At 39.2% G+C, this 23,491-nt stretch overlaps 1 long non-coding RNA gene across 1 annotated transcript in view; it reads left to right on the top strand.

The window, feature by feature from the left end:
* LOC124231279 (uncharacterized) overlaps nt 1-23,491 on the top strand; it is a 63,067-nt gene that overhangs the window by 31,203 nt on the left and 8,373 nt on the right. The window lies entirely within an intron of this gene.

A 23,491-nucleotide genomic window follows, 5' to 3' on the forward strand; every position in this document is an offset into this window, starting at 1 on the left:
CCTGCCTTGGTGACGGCTGGCCACTCTTTTGGGGTTCTAAAGTGGAAAGTTTCCAGGAGGAACTAAGGAGACTGCTGCTGTGTACTGACCCCAAAAGACTGACAGTAATGGAAGAAATTCGACTTTAGCAGGAAATGAATGGATTAAGTGAGGAGCATAGAGACTCCTTGATACTTTTACTTTCATGAATTGTTCCACTCTTTTTGGCCTGATGCATTGTTACTTAAGGCAAATGCCTGAACTAGTGTAAAAATTGTCCTATCGTGGTTGTTCCAAAGAGAAAATGAACTCATTTCAACTCCAAAGATGTAGTCCAGCTCTCTCTCTCTTTTTTAAGTTCATTTTTAAAAATGTTAAAAGCCACAAAGCAAATAAATATGTAAAAAATATTCTGTATACATTAACTAATGAGGCTCACTGAATACAGGAGAAATCAGGTGGATCGTAGTGATGAAGGAAAGTCTTGCTAATTAAAAACACTAGGAAACTAGAGCAATTGATTTTAATTACCCGGACATTTTAATGAAGAAAGCACCTCGCTAGGGAAATTCATTCGTTTATTTGCTCTTCATCTAGTGAACTCTTACCACATGCATGCACTGTGTCAGGAGTTTTAGCAGTCAACAGAGATAAATGTCATGTTGTTGTCTTCAAAGACGTTATAGTAGGAAAGAAGAGATTATATAAATTGATTGTGGGAAATGTTTGAAGGGAGGTACAAAGAGAATATGTGAGCGTTTCAGAGAAGGCGGGGCTGCATTTTGGCAGGGAGATTGGAGAAATCTTTGTAGAGAGGTCGTTTCATCTGGGCCTTAAAGGATGGCTAGGATTTGGGGGGTCAGATACGGGGGAAAGGACAAGAATGCCTCATGTAGTGATTCTCCACTCAATGGAGGATGCAAGCTGATGATAGATCAATGTTTCCTCCTTTCTCACCCCATACAGTCTTGACATGTACGTCATCTGGCTTCTCAGGCAGTCCACAGGATCAAGCAATTAAGAAAATTGTTGGAGCAAAAGTTTGGAGATGGGAGAGTACCAGGCGTACTCAGCTCTTTTGAAAGCCAGTGAATCATAGTCAGGAACAAGAAGATTGAGAATAGAGAGAATCCACTGTCGTTGATGTTTAGTTTCAGCAAAGCAAACATAAATTCTACCATATGAGAATGGTGGACTTTGGTTCAACTCTTGATTCTGCTACCTTCTAGAATATTATTATTTAAACTTTATCAGCCTGTTTCCTTATCTCTAAAGTGGGGATAGCAATACTTCATTGAAAGGTGAGGTGACGATTAAATGAGATGGTATATGTGGATGGAATGCCTTAGGATGGAGGAAGGGAAGGCTGATCAACCACACACCAACTTTCCCAACTTTCCAGAACGATTGTGGCTAATACAATAGTTTAGCATACTCAAACTCTGCTCCAATGCCTTTCTTTCTTGCCTGCCTCTGCTATAGAGATTGGAAGACTAAAATCCTCAACTACCATTGCAGCTGGGGCTCCAGACATGATTTAAGTTTTATTGATCATTTATCCTTGATTCAGAACTGAGTCACATGGAGAGAGGACCGTGAGACTTTGTTTGGGAACTGAGTTCGGTGAGGAGGGAGAGGAGAGTTCTGGGCATCTCTATTGCTGGTGTGGGTCTCAGCAGAATTGACCTGGTCTGGCACTAGCACTCTGGGAGTGGGTTTCTGATTGGCTTGCTTCCCAGTTGTGGCAGATGTGTCATGACTCAGAGCTGATGACTGTGGCAATGGCTTGCTGTTGGAGAAGGTGACCTCTTAATTCAGCAACTTTCTGCTTGTGGAAGAGGCAGCAGCTCCCTTGATAGCCCAATTCTGTGATGACATTATGAGTTCAGCCTAGAGTCTGTTCAGTGCCCCTGCTCATTCAAGAACTATCTGTATGTCTTAAGAAACTCCTAGCTGTTTAAACCAGCTAGAGTGGACTGTATTGTCTGTAACCACCATGAACCCTGAATGACATACTAGTGACTAGTTCTGGCCAATATAAAGTCAATGGCAGTTTACTGATACTGCCTTTTCTGCATCTTCTTCTTGCTTGAACATAGACGCAGACTGGAGGAACAGTTCCCGTCACTAAGGAGGGCACATCAGGAACATGAAGGAGCTGGTGCCCTGAGGACTTTGCTGAGTCCCTACAGCAGCTCTGCAAAAGAGAGATGATATCACCTGATCACAATTGTTTTAATCACTAACTAAGATAAGCTACATGAAGTATTGAGTACAAACTGTACACAAAGGAGGCATTCAATAATGGTAGCCGTTATAATTATTACTCTTTTGCACTTTGTCTATTTATGATGTCAGTCCAGGACCTCTTGCTGAGTGGGAGATGGAGACAAAAGCAAAGATGGCGTGGAGGTGGATTCCTCCCTGGAAACTTGAAGGCCAAGCAAACAGTGGCTAATGAAATATGGCTGGATCTCTGTGTGTGGCATGTTAAACATTTACCACGGGTTTTATATCGCTCCATCTTTCTAAAACATTGACTTCCATTTGCTTTTTGTGTTAACTGGGTCACAGAGTTTAAGTTGAGTTAGCAAAAATGAGCTCTGGGAAGTCTAACGAAACCATGCCCTGGACTGCCTGTTAGGTTCAGCTGCAGAATCAAGGGGTGGTGGATAAGTGTGTGTCCACGGTGGGCTTGAATTCTAGTTTTGTCCTTGGCTAATTTTGCTTTCTTCCTTTCTTTTTAACCACAAGAGCAAGTCAGGCTACTGATAGCACATTCAAATAATACCTAGTGTGTTAGGTTAACAGTGAAAATCGACACCTACCTTTCCAACTTATCCTGCAGAAATAACGCTGGTCTAAGTCTGCATTGAAGCAAATCTTGCTTTGTCTTCAGACTATAGCAACTGCTTTGGTTGTTAATTAACATGCTGGTTCCCTAAACTCTTTTACAACCAGGCCTCAAACTCAACTGTTTCCAACAGCCTTTCTCCGTGAATTATCATCTGAAGTCTCCTACCAATGGCTTAACCACCTCCAAATCATTACCGTATTTTCTATTACTGTTTGTATCATCCTGGGTGACTTCAGGACCCATGTCAGGTTCCCCCTTTCCTTCCCAGCTCCTTCTACGGCATCGCCAACATGCACATTACTCAATTCACTGCAGGATACAGACATTCGTGTCCTCCCCTAGTAGCACTGACTGTGCTCTAGGTCTGTCATCAGTATAGGGCTCTGTTCCACCTTCAAGATGCCACTGCTTCCTCTTTGTTCTTTCTTCCAGGCTCCTGCTCTGCTCCACTCTCACAGAAACCTCCATATGTCAGTGCTTTACCTCATCTGTTCTATCTGCTCTTGACTCTGTGGTCAGCTGCTTCCATTCTGCCCTCCCCACTGATCTGATGACCCCCCCATCCAATCTTTGCTGTATGCTCCATACCAGCTCACCCCATTACACCCATTATCTGCTTTCTCAGCTTCTACTCTTAGGGTGCAGGCACACATGGAGAAAATGCGAAGAACTAAAAGTTCATAATACTTGGCTTCAAATGGACCCCTGCCACTATCCCACCATCCTTTCAGTCTGCTCTGGCTCAGTGGCTTTGATAATTATTCTCTACCTGTATCGAATACTCATCCCTACCACAGCATCCTCATTCTTGTAAGGTGGCCTTGCATTTTATTTTCCTGAGAGGAACCAGGGACCTGTTCTGGGTTTTCTAATCATCTTGCTTACAGCAATATATATCTTCTTAAACTACAAACATTTTGGATCAAGTACCTCTTATGCACCACTCATATCCTTTCAGCCACACTTGTCTTTTATTCCAGCCACCAGTTTTGCCATGGGTCCAACCAGCTGCACATGGAGGCAACCTGCAAACACCTGTTGCCTCCCATCCTAAGGCTTCTCTCTTTTCACTGTGGCTTTGGACACTGCTGACACCTCTCAACATCCTCATAAGTGCAACATGGAAGTGCTGGGGAGTTAATGCCTCATGGAGTATTCTTTGACCAATGGTGGGATACAAGCTGCTGGATAAATGCTTCCTCCTTTCTCACTCCAGACTGGCAGTCCTGAGACGCATGTCATACGGCTTCTCAAGTGGTCCATGGGATCAACTAACTCAATTAACATACCTTGTGCTGCTTCTCACTGCTTCACTCTCCTTCACTCCTGCTTCTTGGGGTCACCATCCCTAATAAAGTACTTACAGATATGTATTTTTCTGATGTTCCACTCTCTGCAGAAATCTGGCTAAGACATATCTTTTATTCTTCTTTCCAGATTCTAAAATAAATTCTTCCTCCTCTGAGATAAAAACCAGCCCTTCCCATTTCCTGAGAGAGCTTTCTTCTATAATGATATCCTCACCTCTTCCAGTAAGTAGAATCTTGATAGTTTTAAGGAATGTATGCTCAGAGCTTCAAAAATCCCACTTTGTGAGTACCTCTCTTAAATATAATTACTTCCGTAAAGTGAAGAGAATACCTGAAACATCAACATGTCTGAGACCCTTATATGGTTTTATAAAGTACTAAAGTAATTTCTAATAGTACATCACCTTAATAGCAACGTTATCCATGAGCTGACCTGGATCTACAAAGAAGTAGAGATCCTCCCACTTTATGATAAAGCATATATAGAGATTAGTAGAGAATATCAAAGGCACCATATGATACAGATGTTGGGCAGCTGGCTAGGCTTGCTCTTGTGCACAGCAGTGTCACAGCTGACATGATTCCAATGTGTATCTTGGCAAATTAAAAAATTACTACCTGTCTTGGATTGTGGGGGTCATTGACAAATGGTAAGAACCGTGAATATTGAAGCCAAAAATGCCAGGGACCTACTGTACTTTCTACTCTAAATCTCTACTCTCTAGAGTTGGACTTGAGATGTGCACAACCTCCTCATCTTAAAAAAATAAACCTTCGCTTGACTTTATAGTGCTCCTCAGCTTTCATTCTGTTGTCAAATAGATCTACTGAAAGTTCAGTCTCCAGAACTTCTCATGACTTTCTTTTCAAATCCAGTGACTATTTTGAAGCCTTAATCTACTTACCCTCTCTTTGGAGTTTGACTATTAACCAACTTTTCCTTGGTCTTCCATTGTCATCCATGATTCTGTGATTTTTCTCTCGTGTTTATACTTCATTAATCACATCATCTCTCTCTCTCCTTTTGGTTCCTCTTTCTCTTCCCTTTGAGTACTACCTAAAGCTCAGTCCTTGACCCTGATCTTCTTTTATATTTCTTCTTCATGCGTTCCAATCTTTTGTTTCAATTATACTAAGGTTACTCTCACTTGGAGAAAAAAACTCAACCTAGGCCATTAGAAATAGGAGGGCTGTCTTCTTGATACTTGGTCATCAGTCCTCAGTTTGAATCTCTCCAGAATTAAGTGGTTTACCTCCTTCCACAGCAGCTTTTTTTTTGTTTTCGGAGAGGTCTACTACGTAAAATGGTTTATTATGTACAGCTGAGTATGTCTCCTGGTAATTTTGAGATATTGACTGTTTTTCTGTCCTCCAAAGTAATATTGACAAATCTTCCCTCTTCTTCTTGGTGACCATTAGCAATACCTTGTTGGCTCATATAAGCTCCTCTTAGTCACTCAGACCCCAAGCCCTAGGAACATTTTTGATTCTACCTTCTCCTTTAGTTCAAGAGCAAACAAGTCACCAAGTACTGCAAGTCTTGTTTTGAATTTTCTCCTGCAATGGCATGTTTTGAGGTAGAAGAATTAAATGCTGTAAAAATAATCTTATCTGAAATTAATTTTTAGAGCTAATGCAATAGTGATAACAATCTCCACTGGATTTTTTTCAAAGGATTTTATACAAGTATTCTGAAGTTCAACTGAGATAATAAACAAAGAATATTCCCAAAATGAAGATGATAAGGGGAGATTAGTCATTTGAGTTATTCAGACAAAGTTGCAGTCATTAAAATAGTGTGGTACAAACTTGGACATGGACAAACAGATCAATGAAACGGCATAAACAACCTAGAATTATAGTTTATTAAATATTAAAAAAATGTGATATATAAAAGAAGACAATACATCTCAACGAGGAGATTGAAGATTACTCAGCAATGATTCTGGAATCTCTGGCTAGGAATTTGGAGGAAAATCTAAGTTTAGATGGTCACTACATATTGAATAAACTCCATACGGGATTAATGAAAAAAATTAAACCATAGAAAAAGAAGAAGAAAATTAATTGAATCATGATTAAATTGCTGGAATACTGAGAAACTTTTAAGATAAGATGTTATTGATAGCACAGCCACTTTGGAAAACAGTCTGGCAGTTCCTTGAAAGGTTAAATACAGAGTTACCATATGGCCCAGCAATTCCACTGCTAGGTGTCTATGCAAGAGAAATGAAAACACATGTGCACACAAAAACTTGTACATGAGTGTTCATAGTATCATTATTCATAATACCCAAGACATGAAGACAACCCATATCTATTAACTGACAAATGGATAAATGAAATGTGGTATATTCATACAATGGAATGTTCTTTGGCAATAAAAAGGAATGAAGCACTGACACGTGCTGAAACATAGATAAACCTTGAAAACATTATCTAAGTGCAAGAAGCAAGTCTGAAAGCACTATGTGTGGTACGATTCCATTTATATGAAATGTGCAGAATAGGCAAGTCCATACAGACAGAAAGCGGATTGGTGGTTGCCTAGGGCTAGGGGTTGGGGTGAAATAGCGAGCGATTGCTAACAGGTGCAGGTTTCTTTTGGGATGCTGAAAGGTTCTAAAATTGATTGCGGTGATAGTTGTGCAGGTATACTAAAACCATTGAACTTTCACTTTAAATGGGTGTATTGTAAAGTATATGAGCTATATCGCAATAAAATTGTTAAAAAAAGAAGTAATTGAGGAAGTCAGAAAAGAAAGTATCAACCTATTACATTCCGAAAATATGAACCTTATTCTAGATCTTTTCTTAAATGAGAGAGGAATAACTGTATATGGTGTTCAAAAGGGCAGAGAGATCAAATGAGGTAAGAACTGAAATGTTTTCATTGGATTTCTTTTTTTTTCTAAACTCTTATTACCTGTGAAAAAATCCATTAAAATGTTCTGTAATCATATTTCACAATAGCTTACTTTTCAGCACAATCAATCAATAGTCTTTACATTTCTCTGTGAAGTCTCTATGAAGTATGTCACATAACACACCCTCTCCAGAAATCACTGTTTACTAAAAACCCGATGCTGAGGGCCCAAGATCAGCCTCTCCATTTCTGAACTGAACCCACTAGGTGCTAAGACTGTGCTGTAAGGAAAAATGATCCCAACTCAGACTTATTGGAAAAGGAATGAAACTTCAGCAAAGGGCACTTTGAGAGGTGCTTTTGCGTATGGTAAGAAAGCAGCGAGTCCTCTAAGAATAATAAAGGAGAGTGTGTTACAGTTAAGCACACGATTTGGAGTGAAGAATTCAGATGTTGCTGCTTTGCTGGTCCAGGCTGTTAATACTCTGCTGGTTCTTCCTTTGTTAGGAATCGCAGAACTTCGTCTGTGGCACAGAGATGCCACACTCCCAATATAGGGCAAACTTCTTCATTCTCCTGGCAAATCCATTCAACCTTCCTTAGCTTTCCAAAGTAGAAATCCTTTGCTTCTTCAATTTGTCAGCAGTTTCAGTACACTGACCTGCTGCATTGATTCGGCAGCTTCATCACTCCCACTGCCTAAGCCAAGATGCTTTCTCTCCAGGACAGAACCTGTCTTAGTAATTCTCTGTGTCTAAACGGGCCTCTGAGGAGCAGGACTGCGGGCTTATCCAGAACTGTGGCAACACGGGAAGATGTTTCTGACGTATCTTCACCTTGTCTAGCAGCTACGGTAAGGTCATAGTATTTTCCACCACACTCTGCATCAAAAATTTTCTTGAACCATTCAACAAATTAAAAAAGACTTGAAACTTTTCTTTCAATGATTTGCCTGCAAGAATTACAGATGGTCCCCAACATGATGGTTGGACTTAATGAGTTTTTGACTTTACGATGGCAAAAAGTGATATGCATCCTGTAAAAACTGTATTCTGAATTTTGCTCTTTTCCTGGGCAAGTGATACATGGTACGATCCTCTGTCATGATGCTGGGCAGCAGCAGTGAGCTGCAGCTCCCAGTCAGCCCGTGACCACGAGGGTGAACGACTGATACACTTACGACCATTCTGTTTTCACTTTCAGTCCAGTATTCAACGTTACATGAGATGCTCAACACTTTATTATAAAATAGACTTTGTGTTAGCTGATTTCGCCCAACTGTAGGCTAATGGAAGTGTTCTGAGCATGTTCAAGGTAGGCTTGGCTAAGCTATGAGGTTCAGTATGTTAGGCGTATTAAATGCATTCTTGACTTATGATATTTCAACTTACGATGTTATCAGGATGTAACCTCATCATAAGTCAAGGACGATATGTATTTTGTCAACCTTCATTCTCTTAAAACCTGCTTGTAGTATTAAAAAATTCTGGATATATTCATGTTCCAGCTTGCTTGGAGTTTCCCTTTCTTCAAGGTAATAGAATCAGGGAACCGCATAGCCATAAACTGACAATAAGCAGCCCCCACACACAATTGTTCCGTCTTTGTTAGGGCCAACTGCAGAGACTCATTCAAGCAAGCCAGTATCACCTTTTCCTACTGGAAGCAGACGCACCATTGGAGTATGATAATGGAAGGAAACCTTTATGCTGTAGATATACAGACATATTTTAGAGATGCCACAGAAGTGGTTGGCTGGTCATTTAGAAGGTCATCATGGTTGAAGGTGTAATCTAACTCTGAGGCACCAGAAACTCGATTTTTTCAGTGAACTTGGACTTGATCATGCTCTGAGGAACTGGCTAATGCTATCCAAAGTCTCAGGAGACTGATATATACACCTGGTGGGCATTTGACTGCCTGAGTAATGGTGATGGGGGACAGGGGAAAGGAGGGAGAAGGGAGTGGACAGCTATTAGCTTGTTCACTTTGTGCGAAGAGCCAGATTGCAAAATATATGAGTAAGAGGGAGGGGACTCATAGGAGATCTGGAAAATGTATTGGCCCAGGTATTGAAACAGCCAGTGTAATGGAATGGGTAGATTTATGTATCCAGGTGGAGAGCCAGTCATTAGAGAACTAGCTGGGCTTAGTTCCTGAGTCCGCACCAAGCGTGTGCCTTCAGCTAATCTGGAAATCTGCTGGCTGCCTGCTGAAGGGCAGGTGGCTGGAATCCACCGACAGTTCCACATCATGGTGTATTCTGGGGCATCAGCCAGCTAGACGGAGGGGACCACGGCCAAAGGACTATGAGGGTGTGCAGTAAAGACTGGGGCTCATCACCCAAGAGAGGGTGCCTGTAGAACTCAACATTGGGGACCCCTCCAGCTTAGTGGTGCCATCCTTCACTTATGTCCCGCATTTCCAGTTAGTCTTGCCCCTCAACCTAGTTAAATACTCACTTCCTGATATTTGCTCAACTATCAGGACCATGAGCGTCCCCTCAGATTCTGCTTCAAATACTTGACAGCTGAGCCAGCAACCTTCTCCATACATTCCCCACAGGCCCATGGATTTCTGACCAAGCACTCCACCTACTGGTGACACTAGATTCTCGTAGACTCAGACCTTAAACCCTGCCGTCCCAATGTCTTACTGACAACACTTTGACAGATTCTGTTATGTTAGAGGGGATGCTCACACTTGCTTTATCCCATGATTAACAGAAATTTCAAACTATTGAAAAAAATGTAATGTCTGTTAGAGGCGCTATCCATGAAGCAATAAGAGATTAATTTTATTATAAGCCAGACACTGATATGATGAAGTCAGAAACAAAAACTAGCTTCTTGTCTCGGTGAGGGGGGGGCCAACTAGTCAAGAGGATGGCAAGAAAGGCCACTGAAGTCCTTATTCAGCCTCATCCTAATTCGGACCGATTATCCTAATATGCAGCCTTCAACTCCGTGATTTGGCAAACCCTGGACATTTTAGACCGTTAAACTACCACTTGTGTGACTTGCCCAAAATAATATTTTTACAGACTCATGGAATCCTACTAGCACTAGGTGACAAAGCAATGTGGTTATTTGGTTATTTAGAAATGACATTTAGTGTCAGGATTCTTAAAAAATCAATGCTTCAGTATTTTAAATGCTATTTTACAAAAAGCAGAAAATGCTCAAATGTGTTAAACTGGTTGATAAAATGAAGATGACAGTAATAAAATTTCTAATAAAAAGTACAGTATGATAGTAAAATTACTGCAGAAAAACCACACCCTTATTGTGGCAAAAACAGAAAATGATGTATCTGCATAAGATGTTATTTGTTTTGGCAGGTGAATCATAATCCTATACATCGCAGTTGTGAAATGGTTGAAAAACATGAAGTAAAAGTATTACGGAATTAAAGAACTATTTTTTAAAAATTAAGAAGTCATAAATGTAAAAAATGAGCATAAAAGAAAGTCTTACTGCAAAGTCTACTGACTAACAAGAAGACTCTGCTTTGCTATGTTTCTAATTTCTGGAACATCTCACTAGAAATTGTGCCTCCAGGGGCTGGCCTGGTGGTGTAGCAGTTAAGTTTGTGCACTCCACCTCAGCAACGTGGGTTCACGGGTTGGGATTCCAGGTGCAGACCTACACACCGCTCATCAAGCCATGCTGTGGCAGCATCCCACACACAGAATAGAGGAAGATTAGCACGGATGTTAGCTCAGGGCAATCTTCCTCAAGCGAAAAGAGCAAGATTGGCAACAGATGATAGCTCAGAGCCAGTCTTCCTCACCAAAAAAAAAGTGCCTCCAAATGGAGAAAGCACATATCAAATAGTCCATACTTGAACCATCAAGGTTGAAGAGTCTGTCTTGTTGATCAACTGATGTTTATTGGACACCCATGATGCACTGCACATTTCGGAATATGGAAGCAGAGCAAAGAGAAAAAAGACAAGTATACACTCCATAGAGTGTATTCTTGGTGAGGGTACTCTGGGGCTAGGTAAGGGGATGTATGCTGATGAAATGATTAATAGAGTAATTCAACTCATTTACATATGTCTGGTTTTTGATATATAAGTGGATCATGAACTCTTAATTTGTCCTTTCTTTCTTGTTTTTCTGTTTTTTCTTCTTTGCTACCCTCCAATATTGAATATCCTCTTGTTCCCTTAATTACTAAAATTTCTAAACTTTGTTAGGCATAGATCTGCCAAGTTGAAAATGCCAGATGTATCTGCTTCTACAAGAACAACTAATGATGATAACCACAGCAAAAGCCTGTATAGCAGTTAATAAGTGTCAGGCAGTGTTTTAAACTCTTCATGCATATTACTCATGTAGTCCTCTCAACAACCCTAGGAGGCAGATGCTATTATTATCCTTACTTTGCAGATGTGGAAACTGAACAACAGGGAGTGGCTTGGCCAGGCTCTTACAGCTGGTGAGTCCTGGAGCTGGGGGGGAACCCAGGCAGCTGGCCCCAGAGCTCTATTCTGAAGTTCTAAAGACGATTTTTATATTTTCTTCTGAACATTTGAAAGTTTTGCTTTTCGCATTGGAGTTTTTAATCTTTCTATAATTACTTTTGAGCATGATAGGATTTAGGTATCTATTTTTATATGAATAACTCGTTTTCCCAGTTCCATTCATTGATAGGCAAACATAAAATTTGTATGGATGTATGAGATCATTTCTGCTTTTTACACTATTCTCTTGGCGAATTTGTCTATCTCTGGGCCTATATCAGACTGCCTCAATTAATTTAAATCCAAGAAATTCTCTACCACTTTATTCCTCTTCTCCAGGAGGAGTCTTGGTTACTCTAGACGCATGTTCCTCTCAAAACATTTTAGATTCAGCTTTTCCTATTTCCCAGAAAACCCTCTAAGGATTTTTAAGAAATCAGGCTTGCAATAAATCTATAGATAAATTTGGAGAGAATTCACATTTTGTGATAGTGACTTTTCCTATCCGTGAATATGGCATATACCTCCATTATTTGAATATTCTTTAATGTCTTTTAATAGAGTTTGAGGAATTTCCACATAAAGATCTTGCACATCTTTTATTAGACTGATTAAGCAAAGTTTTATTGAAGTAAGACACCCTTACAACACAGTTCACCATTTTAAGTGCGTATAAGCTCTATGAATTCTTACAATGTGAATATGCTTTTGTTACCAGCACTCAGATCTAGGAAAAGAACATTGCCAGCACCTCAGAAGTCCCCTTCCGGACTCTACTCTTCCTCTGGATAGCCACCACTCTGACTCCTAACACTCTAGATTGACTTTACCAGTTTTTGGACTTTATATGTATGGAAACTTGTTTGGGTATTCTGTCTACTTCTTGCACTCCACATAATGCTTATAAGATCCATTTATTTGAGTAGTTATAGATGACTCATTCTCACTGACTGCTTTATATTATTCTGTGACTCTAACCCAGTTTATTTATCCATTTTACTATTGATGGGCATTTGGATTGTATCCAATTTCTTTCTCTTCTTTTTTTTTTTTGAAGATTGGCACCTGAGCTAACAACTGTTGCCAATCTTCTTTTTTTTTTTTCCTGCTTTTTCTCCCCAAATCCCCCCAGTATATAGTTGTATATTTTAGTTGTGGGTCCTTCTAGTTGTGGCATGTGGGACACCACCTCAGTATGTCCTGATGAGCGGTGCCGTCTCTATGCCCAGGATCTGAACCAGCAAAACGCTGGGCCACCTAAGCAGAATGCGCGAACTTAACCACTCTGCCACAGGACCGGCCCCTCCAATTTCTGATTATTACAAATAGTGAGGCCATAAACATTCTCATGAATGACTTTTGGTGAGCATATGTGTACATTCCTCTTGAATACATGAACAGGAGTGGAATTGCTGAGTTATAGAGTACATGCATGTTTCACCTTTAGTAGATGTTGCCAAACAGTTTTCTAAGCTTCTTGGGCCACTTTGCACTCCCACCAGTATGAAGTTTCCAGTTTTTCCCCATCTTTGTCCACACTTAGTAGTGTCTTATTCATTTTAGTCATGCTGGTAGGTGTATAGTGATATAGAATTATGGTCTTAGTTGACATTTTCTTGATAACTATTTAATTTAACTATTTAATGGATATCTTCTTTGTGAAATGACATAATTGTCTATAATTTTGCCCATTTTTCTGTTGGGTTATCTGGCTTTAAAAAAAGTCACTTTGCAGGAGATCTTTGTATAAACTAGATAAGAGTCCTTTGCTCAAGGTCTGCATTTCAAATAGATTCTCCCACTCTGTGACTTACCTTTTCATTCTAAATGGTGTCTTTTGATGAACAAAAGTTCTTAATTAAAAGGTCTGCTAATTCACTTATTTTTTCTTTTACTGTTATCACACTTTACGTGTCAGTTAAATAAATCTTTGCTTACTTCAATAGCATGAAAATATTTCCCTATGTTTTATTTCAAAAGCTTTATTGTTTTATTAGGTTGCATCATATGAAATTACCAATAGTCAAGCTATAAAAATGGCAATTTCATATGGTTCAACCTAACATATTTAGCCTACAATCAGTCTGGAATCGATGTTCATGTTTGGTATGAGGTAGGGGCCAAGACTTTATTTTATTTGACTGTCCCAGTGTCGGCCTTTCATAAATCAGATGACTGTATCTATGTGGTTATCTTTCTTGATTCATTATTCTGTTTTGGTTTATTTGTCTATTCTTGTGTCAATACCATACTGTCTTGATAACTATAGGTCTTTTATAAATAGGTCTCAGTTTGTTCTTCTTCAAGGTTGCCTTGGCTACCTTTAACCTTTTGCGTTTCCATTTAATTTTAGAACCTTCTGTTTTCCAAGTATTGCTCTATCTATCTTGACACTATTTTATGTGATGCCTTCAAGTTTAGAATTGTTATGTTTTCTTAGTAAGTTGAATTTTATATCACAATGTTAGTTACTTTACTGTTATTTTATCTATAATGAATATGGCTATTCTAGATTTTTTTGTTTATATATTTATATATTATCATCATTTTACTTTGACTATCCCCTCTTCCACATGTTTTGGATTTATCTTTTGTCAGTAGAATATAGCTGAATTTTTAATCCAATTTGTTTTAATGTGAGAATTTGATCCATTAATATTAATATTATTATTGGTATATTTAAACTTGTTTTTATCATTTTACTCCAAAATGGATTCTTTTTAATTCCAACCACATCCTCTATTTTTATCCGAAACTTTCTTTTTTTTTTTTAGATTGGCACCTGAGCTAACGTCTGTTGCCAATCTTCTCTTTTTTTCTTCTTCTTCTCCCCAAAGTCCCCAGTACATAGTTGTATATTCTAGTTGTAGGTCCTTCTGATTCTGCTATGTGGGATGGCACCTCAGTGTGGCCTGGTGAGCGGTACTAGGTCCACGCCCAGGATCAGAACCAGCAAAACCCCAGTACCTCAGAAGCAGAGCTCGGCCTTAACCACTTGCCCTGGGACCAGCCCCTATCCTAAGCTTTCTAAGGTTTGCTTTGCCAAGGCCTATGGGGCACACCTGATAATGCTCATCATTCCTGATTTGACTGTCATAAATCTTAAGCCTTTACTCTGGATTTTGGCTCATCAGCTCATCTCTATTTTGACAGTGATTTCTTGATAGTATTTCCTAAACAAGATCTCCAAACCAGAATACCACACCAGGGAGGTTTGCTAACATGAGCACCTATGTGATACGAGTCCTGGGGCTGCATTAGGTGACGATCTTGTCAAAGAAATCATAATATGTATATAAAAAGAAGAAAGTGCCAGTGATAAGGAGGGAAACAGCAAATCAATCACACACCGAAGATACCATTATTCTCTCCTCGGTCCCTCTCCCTGGCTAGCTCAGGTTTCTGGTAATTTCCATAGGAAAGCAGTGCCCGATTATGTTTTTTTCAATTTACTGAAGCACAACTTTTAAGGTAGAAAGAAGATCAAAACATTTCCTAGGAAAGCTTAAATGTGATTCAATTTAACCGGGAGACGGCCCTCTAAATGTTTGATCCACCGTGAGCTCAAGCAAAGCAATGGAAGCCTTACTTTTTCTTGCACTAGATGGCAGTGTTTCTCTGCCAACCAAACCAGATTTACAGGCCGGCTGACCAGCTGGCCCACTTCCCCTAGGAAGCGCCCAAGCGCTCCCGGTAGCTTCCTGACTCAAGAAGCCAAGTTAGAACCGGTACAAGCTTCTATTTACCGAGGGAGGCGCGATGCCCACGGTCCCCTGAGGCTTGTGACTCAGTAAGAAGTCGGGAAGGGAAAAGAGAGTGAGCGAAAGAGAAGACAGGGTATACTTAGTTACAGCAAACGCTTCAGTGAAAATGCACCGGGAAGCAGACGCCTGCCTGAGAAAGTATCTTTGGACCTAACTTTGGATTTGAGGACAGATCTTTCTTTTCTTCTCTTTGACGTTCCATGTTCATAAGCTTTCTTCATTCCATTGTCTTGGAAAGAATATTAATAATAGTGCTGCTTTAGGTCTTAGTATGACTCAAGTAGGGCTCAATTCACCTTACAAGGTGCTTACTTTATGTCATTGTGCCTCCTAATTTAAAGGAAAGGTTTTTTTTCTAGAACACTTCTTTTAGTATTGTCACTTTTCACTGATAGATATTAATGGAGATAATTCCATGTTAAAAAATTGTGCTAGCACTTTGGTGGGTACAAAGAAGTACTTGGTAGGTACTGAAAAAGTACTATTATACTGTTGCATAAAGTATTGGGTTGTCAAAAATGAGGCAACCAGCCCCCTGTCTAGGAAGGGGCTGTATTTTCAAATTTTTGGAACTCAAAATACATTTTCTAATTAAAATGTTTTACATGGGCAGTTAGTTCTCCAAATTAACCCATAATATTACTTTATGTTTTATCATTTTCTTTGTCATTAGCATAATCTATGGTTATAAAAAATAGCAATATAAAGAAAAATATTGTAATCCCTTCAAATCCTGTCCCCAGAGACAATCACTATTAACATTTTGGTGTCAATATTTTTCTCTGTGCATTACAAACAATTGTCACTTTTTATTATTAAGAGCATTTCCCTTCATCAATAAAATTCCTTCAAACATGAACTCTGGAAAGAGACTGCCTGATTTGATTTTTTGGAATTACTGTTGAGCTTGATTTCTCTATCTACAAAGCATAAATAAGATAATATAGGTTATGTGCTTGCCATAGTGCCAGGCTCATAAGAAATGCCCAGTAAATGTTAGCTTTTATGTGTTTATTACCACTATTACATAAACTTTTCTCCTATTATAAAATTATTATAAAAAACTTAGAAAATACAAAGTATAAATAACACAAAAATCACATATGATCCCACTGCACAGAGGTGATCATTGCTAACCTTTCGAAAGTTTTTTAATACTTCTCTTTTTAAAATCTAAATGGGGATCATACTGTATGGTTTTGTTTACTGTGTTTTGACATTATGATCTCACAAAAAAAAAAAAACCTAATTTTATTGACTGCAAAATACTCTATTGTATGGATGTAATTCAGTTTACTATTTCTCTCTCACTGGATGTTTGAGTGTCTTCCGATTTTTGCTATTATAAACAATGATGTGATGAATCGCCTAGATATAAAGCTTTGTGTGCTTTCGGCTTATTTCTCTAGATTACTGTCATAAAAGTGGAATTATCGAATCAATGTATATGAACTATTTTTAAATTCTTGATATATATTGGCCAAATTCTTTTTTAAAAGTTTGAACTGATTTATATTTCTACCAGTCTCAATAAGAGTGCTTGTCACTTTAAGTAGCCCTTTATTTTGAATTTTGGTTAATTTGAAAAGTAAAAAATGCAATCCCGTTTTACTTGTTGTTACTTGGATGAATAAGACTTTTTTTCTTCATATTATCATCTATTCTGTGAAACATCTTTTTCCTTTGTCCATTTTCCTGTTGTGGTCTTATTTTTTTAAAAGTCAATTTGTGTCAGCTTTTTGTATAATACATATATTAACTCATTGCCATATTCATAGTAGTTATTTTTCAAAATTTGCAATTTACTCTTTATTAGGCTTATAGTGGGATTTTCTTGTGGAAAAGAAAATTCAAATTTGAGTGCAGACAGACCTGTTTTATGTGTGTGTAGGAGGATTTCTTCTTTTGCTTTTTGCTTGAAAACGTCCCTCCTCACCCAGAGATCAGGTTAAATTTTCTTCCATAATTAACAAGTAATCCATGGGGTAACATTTTGAGACCATGTGGCTCTTCCATTTCCCAACGAACTTTCACCCACTGACTTGAGTATCCATTGATAGTTCTTGCCTGAATTAATTGTTTCATTGATGATTGCAATATATATTTAATTCTGAAAAATTTAGCAGTTTTAATCCATCTGGAATTTGGTTTGAATGCAATATGAGATGAAAACTTAAACTGACTTTATTCCCTCCAAGTATAGATATTTACTTTTTATTAATTAGTTTTAACTAAAAAAGTAACACGTGTGATAAAAATGCAAACAGTTAAAAAAGGAAATACAATAAAGAGTAAGTTCTCTTGTTACCCTAGTCCTTCAGTTCCCCTTTTCAGAGTGAACGCTACCCGTTTCTTGTATAACTTTCTAGAATGATTCTAATATACAAGTGCATATATGCACGTGTGTGTGTGTTCATCCATTTTTACATAATGGAATCATAATGTACATACTGTTATGTACCTGGCTTTTTTCTTAACATTTCTGAAGTCCATTTCTTACCAGTACATGAAGGGTCACCTCAGTCTTTTTAATTTTTTCAATGACTGCAGAGAGTGATATTATATGAAAGATGTGTGTATATTTGACCCATTTCTAACTTTAAAATAGACTTTTGTGAGCTAGACTGGGAATGTGCCATGTATAATTGTGACTTTTCTGTGGGAATAAATGTGTTGTCATCAGTGGCTCCTGGAGCATTTCCAACCCCCGCGGGCAGGTAAGCTCACTGAGGGCACTGCCTGTCTTCTTCTCTGCCGTATTCCCTGTGTCTATCACTGGGATATAAATCAGCCCCTTAGGCCCCCTAGATTTCTCTATTTCAGCCCTCATCCTCAACTTGTAGCCCTGAATACATGACCTCTTCTACAGATCTCCTTTCCTTTACCCCCCTAGAGGCTTCTATGTACTGGATAGTGAGTGTGGTAACTTGGAGATGCCTGAACAAGTGCAATAATTAGAGAATTGTTAACAGTTAGCCCCCAAGGGACCAATCATAAATGCAATTTAATAAGGGCTGGTTTACGAGCACACTACTGGACATGACCTCTTGTCATGACCAGTAACTGCCCTTCCTTGATCATCTCAGTCTCCAACTACCACTTCCTGTCTTTGGAACACCCAGCTCCCACGATTTTTAGCCCAACCTGGACCTTTAATCCATTGTTGGATTTATCACTATTTCTCATCACCATCCTATCCTCACTTCTTTCCTTGATTGGCTTAAACAGTTCCATCATGACATTCAGAGAAAGGGGAGAACAGAATGAACAAGAGTAGTCAGAGAATGTTGGACTCGAATGGAGTCTTCGATGAATGAGTGATGCTGGTGTGTTAGGTTGTGAGGGCTGCCATAACAGAGTACCATAGACTGAGTGGCTTAAACAACAAAAATTATTTTCTCACAACTCTGGAGACTAGAAATCCAAGATCAAGGTGGCCCACAAAACTGATTTCTTCTGAGGCCTCTTTCCTTGGCTAGTTGGTGGTTGTCTTCTTGCTGGGTCCTCACACGGTCGTCCGTCTGTGCATGTCTGTGTCCTAATCTCCTCTTCTTATAAGGACACCAGTCATATTGGATTAGGGCTGCCATCATGGCCTCGTTTTGACTTAATTGCCTCTTTAAAGACACTATCTCCAAATACTATCACAGTCTGAGGTTCTGGGAGTTAGGACTTCAACATATGAATTTTGGGAACACAATCAAGCCCATAACACTTGGAAAGACGTGGGGAAGGGGAAAGATTTCCCAGGAAAGGAAAATGTAAGCCAACCCTGTCAAAGAGTGAGCAGGGTGTAGTGAGCTAGGGGGTATGGTCCTGGCCTGGACTGGAGGAGTTGATTGGAGGTAGGGAGATAAATAAGTACAAGTGAGCAGGGGAGTCAGCCAGAGGATTGGGGAGGTGTGGCCAGCCATGGAACAGAGCAATGACAGGATGGAAGTGACATTTTAGGCAGGTTAAGCTGGTCTCATATTAATATCTGTAAGAATGGACCTGAGGTGATGGGGGAAGAGATGGGATGTGTGTGGACGGAATAAAACTGGAAAGAGAAGCAAAAGATTTGAGAAATGATTTGAAGGAGGAAATAATAAGACTTGGAGACAAAGGGCATAAGGGATGGAGAGGAAAAGAAGAAGCAGAAAATTTTCCAGCTGAGAAAAATTGGAATGGAGGTGGTGCCAGGGGGCAGGAAGCTAGATGACACATACTCTATTTAAAAGCAATCTTTTATGAATAATGCTGAAATGAACATAGGGGTGCATATATCTTTTTGAATTCATGTTTTCATTCTTTGGATAAATATCCAGAAGTGGAAAATCTGGATTATAGGAATCAACGTTATCTTGATAAAAATTAATTAAATTAAAAATAAAGAAAAGCAGCCTTTACCCTAACTGTTACTGTCTTGTTTGTCAGAAACATAGAATTGTAGAGTTGAGAATGACCCGAGAAGTCGTTTAATCCACTGTCTTCATTTTGTGCACATGGACAAGGCCTGTTTTGTTACATCCTGTATGTCGTCACTTCGTTATTTTACTATTTCCTCTTAGTGTAGCAGTTCTAAACATTACGAAACCCATGGAAAGTAATTGCCATATAGCTCACTAAGGGGAGGAACTCACTCCACCAAGAGGTGGGTCTGGGGCCTGCTGCTCCCCTAACAGGCACTGACTGGGCAAACACAGGCATCACCAGGCCTGGGCACCTTGCCTGCTCAAGCTGAAAGCTGAAAGCCAAACCAGATGACCCGCTGGGGCCCCTGCAGCTTTGTGACGTGGGATGCTCCCAAGCCTGGTCCAGAGCGTGGGTGGCTCTATCTTCCCCATCTACATTCTCCAGCTTTCACGAATGAACAATACCTTTAACCCCCACCATCTAGATAAGAGATAACGTTTAAGATTTAAATAGAAGAGGTAACCTGACTAGTTAAAACAACAAGAAGATATCAGGTCTTTTACCAAGAGCTGGGGCTAAGAAGGGGTGCAAAGGATGAGAAAGAGAACACCACAGGCATTCAAGATAAGCAGGTGAACTTCCAGCCAGAGCCTGGGGCTGTCTAGAACAGAGACTGACCGTTTTGTGCCCGTCACACATGGTCTTTCAGTCCTTCTATTCCCAACTCTGAAGCTGAACTGGGAAACTTGGGCAAAGCCAAGTCACTCCCTGGAAGATGGGTGGAAAGTTCTCCAAGCCAAGGTGTCCTAATGAACCTGGCAGAGCCGGGGCCTGGCACAGAGTGACACCCTTCCGCAGGCTCTGGTTTCTCCCCAGAGGGTTGCATAGCTCTCTGTCTCTTCTTACGTCACCAGCATTGCGCTCCAGCGCTACTATCAGTATAGTTATAGGTAGCAAACAATCACAAATAATTACTCACTCCCACCATTTCCTTCAGAACCTCAGTAATCAGCCACACGCTCCCACCATGAACTGAGCTCAACCAGTTAAAACTGATTGTAAATTTTCTTTAAAAATAAGTCCACACTTTTTTGCAGAATATTGTTATTATTTTCTCTGTAGTAATTTCATGGATGTTGAAATATGGGGAAATTTTTCTGAAACTCAGGGAATCAATTGTTTCAATTATTTAAAATATTTCTGTGCCTGTTAACGGACTTGCTAGTGTGCTAAATAAAAGTTACCCAGGGCCACAGCTTGCAGCTCCAGAGGCCACAGGCCTATCCTCTACCATCCATGTGTATTCTTTCCTGCTTGCAGTTGAAAATGCAAGAAATCAGTTTTAAATATGTGCCATAACATCTTTTTCCCAGGGCAAACTGACTTCTGTAAGTTGTTCTCCACCGTGTTCAATAGATTCTGATCATCCACAGATCAAGATTAAAATGCATTTTGTAACTTGCCCTATTAATGAAAAAATTAATGAAATAAATTGTTTCAGTTTATTTCAAAATCATCTCTGATTTTTTACTTTATTATTTTTTTTTTGCATAAGATTCACGTAATAACAAACATGGAGAAACGGCACAATTTTTAAAAGCCACCAAATTATAAATAAAATGAAAACTGATAATATAAATACATGTCAAATTAATTTGGTACAACTTGTATTTCCTCTTGGAACTACATATCACATTTTAATCGCATCTATTTGAACATGAGAGGACTAACAATTTAATTGCAATTTCTGTAAAAAGGAAACCTTTTGAAAAAATGCTGTTTTTTAAAATATTAAATGTTTGCCTAGAGTCATTTGCACCTGTCATAACTCAAATATGGTCTTTCTAAAATTATTTTGGATGCTAAGGAGTGAAATTAAAATCAATAACAAAGCATATTATATTTGATTCAGATGATTAATATAATCATAATGTTGCTATATCTCCTGAGAAAGGAAAGCATGCAAATTAATATGGGCTAGTGTGAGAATCCTTAATAAGGAATCCTTCTTAATAAGCCATACATTTTTAAAAGAAGAACCCTAACTCAGAAGAAGAAAATGTCTCTATTTAAATAAGGTGAGAAGAACATTTTCATTTTTACTTGAAAACTTTTTTCTTAGTTAATTATTGCATTACCTTTTTAGAGTTTTACAAAGTACACCATAATCAGAAGGCAAAAAACAAACAAATAGAAACTTGCACTAAACCTATTTATCAACAAGCTAATAAATGGTAGTGCATTGTTTGTGTGTGTGTTTTGAGGTTTAGAAAAAAGAAACAGATTCATTACCATGAGCAAACACTCTATTTTCATTGATTAGCTCAAATGGCAAAGAATTTTTAGGTCACATTTCATCTTCATTGCCCATCCCAAATGAAACGATAAGTAGCAGGATTTTGGCTTGTTTGTCATTGATGCACAGTGTAGCTGGGAACCCACAATTCAGAACCAATCTGCTGCTTGGTCTGAAGTACAGCCGAGTGCTGTTGGCCCCTGTGGTTGCTGGCCCACCCAGTCTCTCTGCAGAGAGGCACAGAGCCCCTCCCTCAGGGAGGTCCAGCGGCTTACTGACTCTCTCCCCATGGAGGTCCTCCAGGGAGACATCTCCCATCCGAGATGCCCATGCATCGTTTCCCAGGGAGGCTGGCTGTGTCGTGGAATGAACACAGGCTTTGGACTCAGACAGATCGATTGCCTCTCCCTGAAACTCAGTCATCCTATAAACCAGGGCTAAGGAGTTCTTACCTCTCATCTAGAGAGGCTGGAGCGTTACATGAGATAACCGAAGTAAAATGGCTGGCACAAAGCTTGCACACACTTAGTACATACACAATAAAATGCCATTTGATGTAGACTTCTAGGCTTCAAGCAATTTTAACCTGGCTTGTATGACCTTGAGCAAGTCATATGACTTCTCTGAACCTTGTGTTTTCATCTGTAAAATGAGTCCATAAGGCTCAATCAAGACGGGGACTGTTAAAGTGCTTTGTAAATGGTAAGGCATTAAAAAATGTTACAAACATATCTTTCAGCACACATTTTTCTTATGTCAGCCTCGTAAGCAAGGAAATACTCTACTCCCACAAATGAAGAAACTGAAGTTCAAGTACAATAAAGTGAAGTTGCAGAGCTAGGATGCAACCCAAATATTGTCATTATAACGCTCTCCTCAAACATTGTATGCAAACGCCAGTACTCAAATGTTATAATCGTAATACCATGCTCAAATATTATAATATAGTACCAATATTCACATATTATAATTATAATGCCATACTCAAATATTATCCTAAAATACTAATACTCAAATATTATAATTGTAACACCACACTCAAATATTATACCTTTATACTAATACTCACATATTATAGTTATAATGCTATCTTCAGAGCTTTCTTGTAGTTATCTCTTTGTTTTGTGATTTGCCATTTATTTCCAAGTTGTTTCTCCGTGAGCATCCATCTCCTGCCATCCTGACCAAAGTTGCCCATGGACAGGGCCAGCTGAGCACAGTGACCGGGCACTAAATGCTTTAGGAGGACCAGCTCCTCACATCTGTCATCTGCTGTCATTGATCTAAGGCAGATTGATTTTCATCTCCTGTCTGAAGACTTTCCTGCTCCCTCCAGGCTGCAGGGTCTTCCCATTTCCTGATCTGCTGGGGTGCTTAGAGCGGACACCACCAGATTTCCAAGTATGGTCAGTGTTCTGCAAAGGTTTCCTTCTTAATTTGGGGGTTTATTGTTTCCTTTGAGAGTAGGAATCACATTTCGAGAAGAGATTAATAACACCTAATAAATACTTCTTGTTTAATTCATTTGTTGAAGTGCAGACCCCCAGGCCTCAG

The sequence above is a fragment of the Equus quagga genome, chromosome 21, assembly GCF_021613505.1.
Source record: "Equus quagga isolate Etosha38 chromosome 21, UCLA_HA_Equagga_1.0, whole genome shotgun sequence".
Taxonomy (NCBI): domain Eukaryota; kingdom Metazoa; phylum Chordata; class Mammalia; order Perissodactyla; family Equidae; genus Equus; species Equus quagga.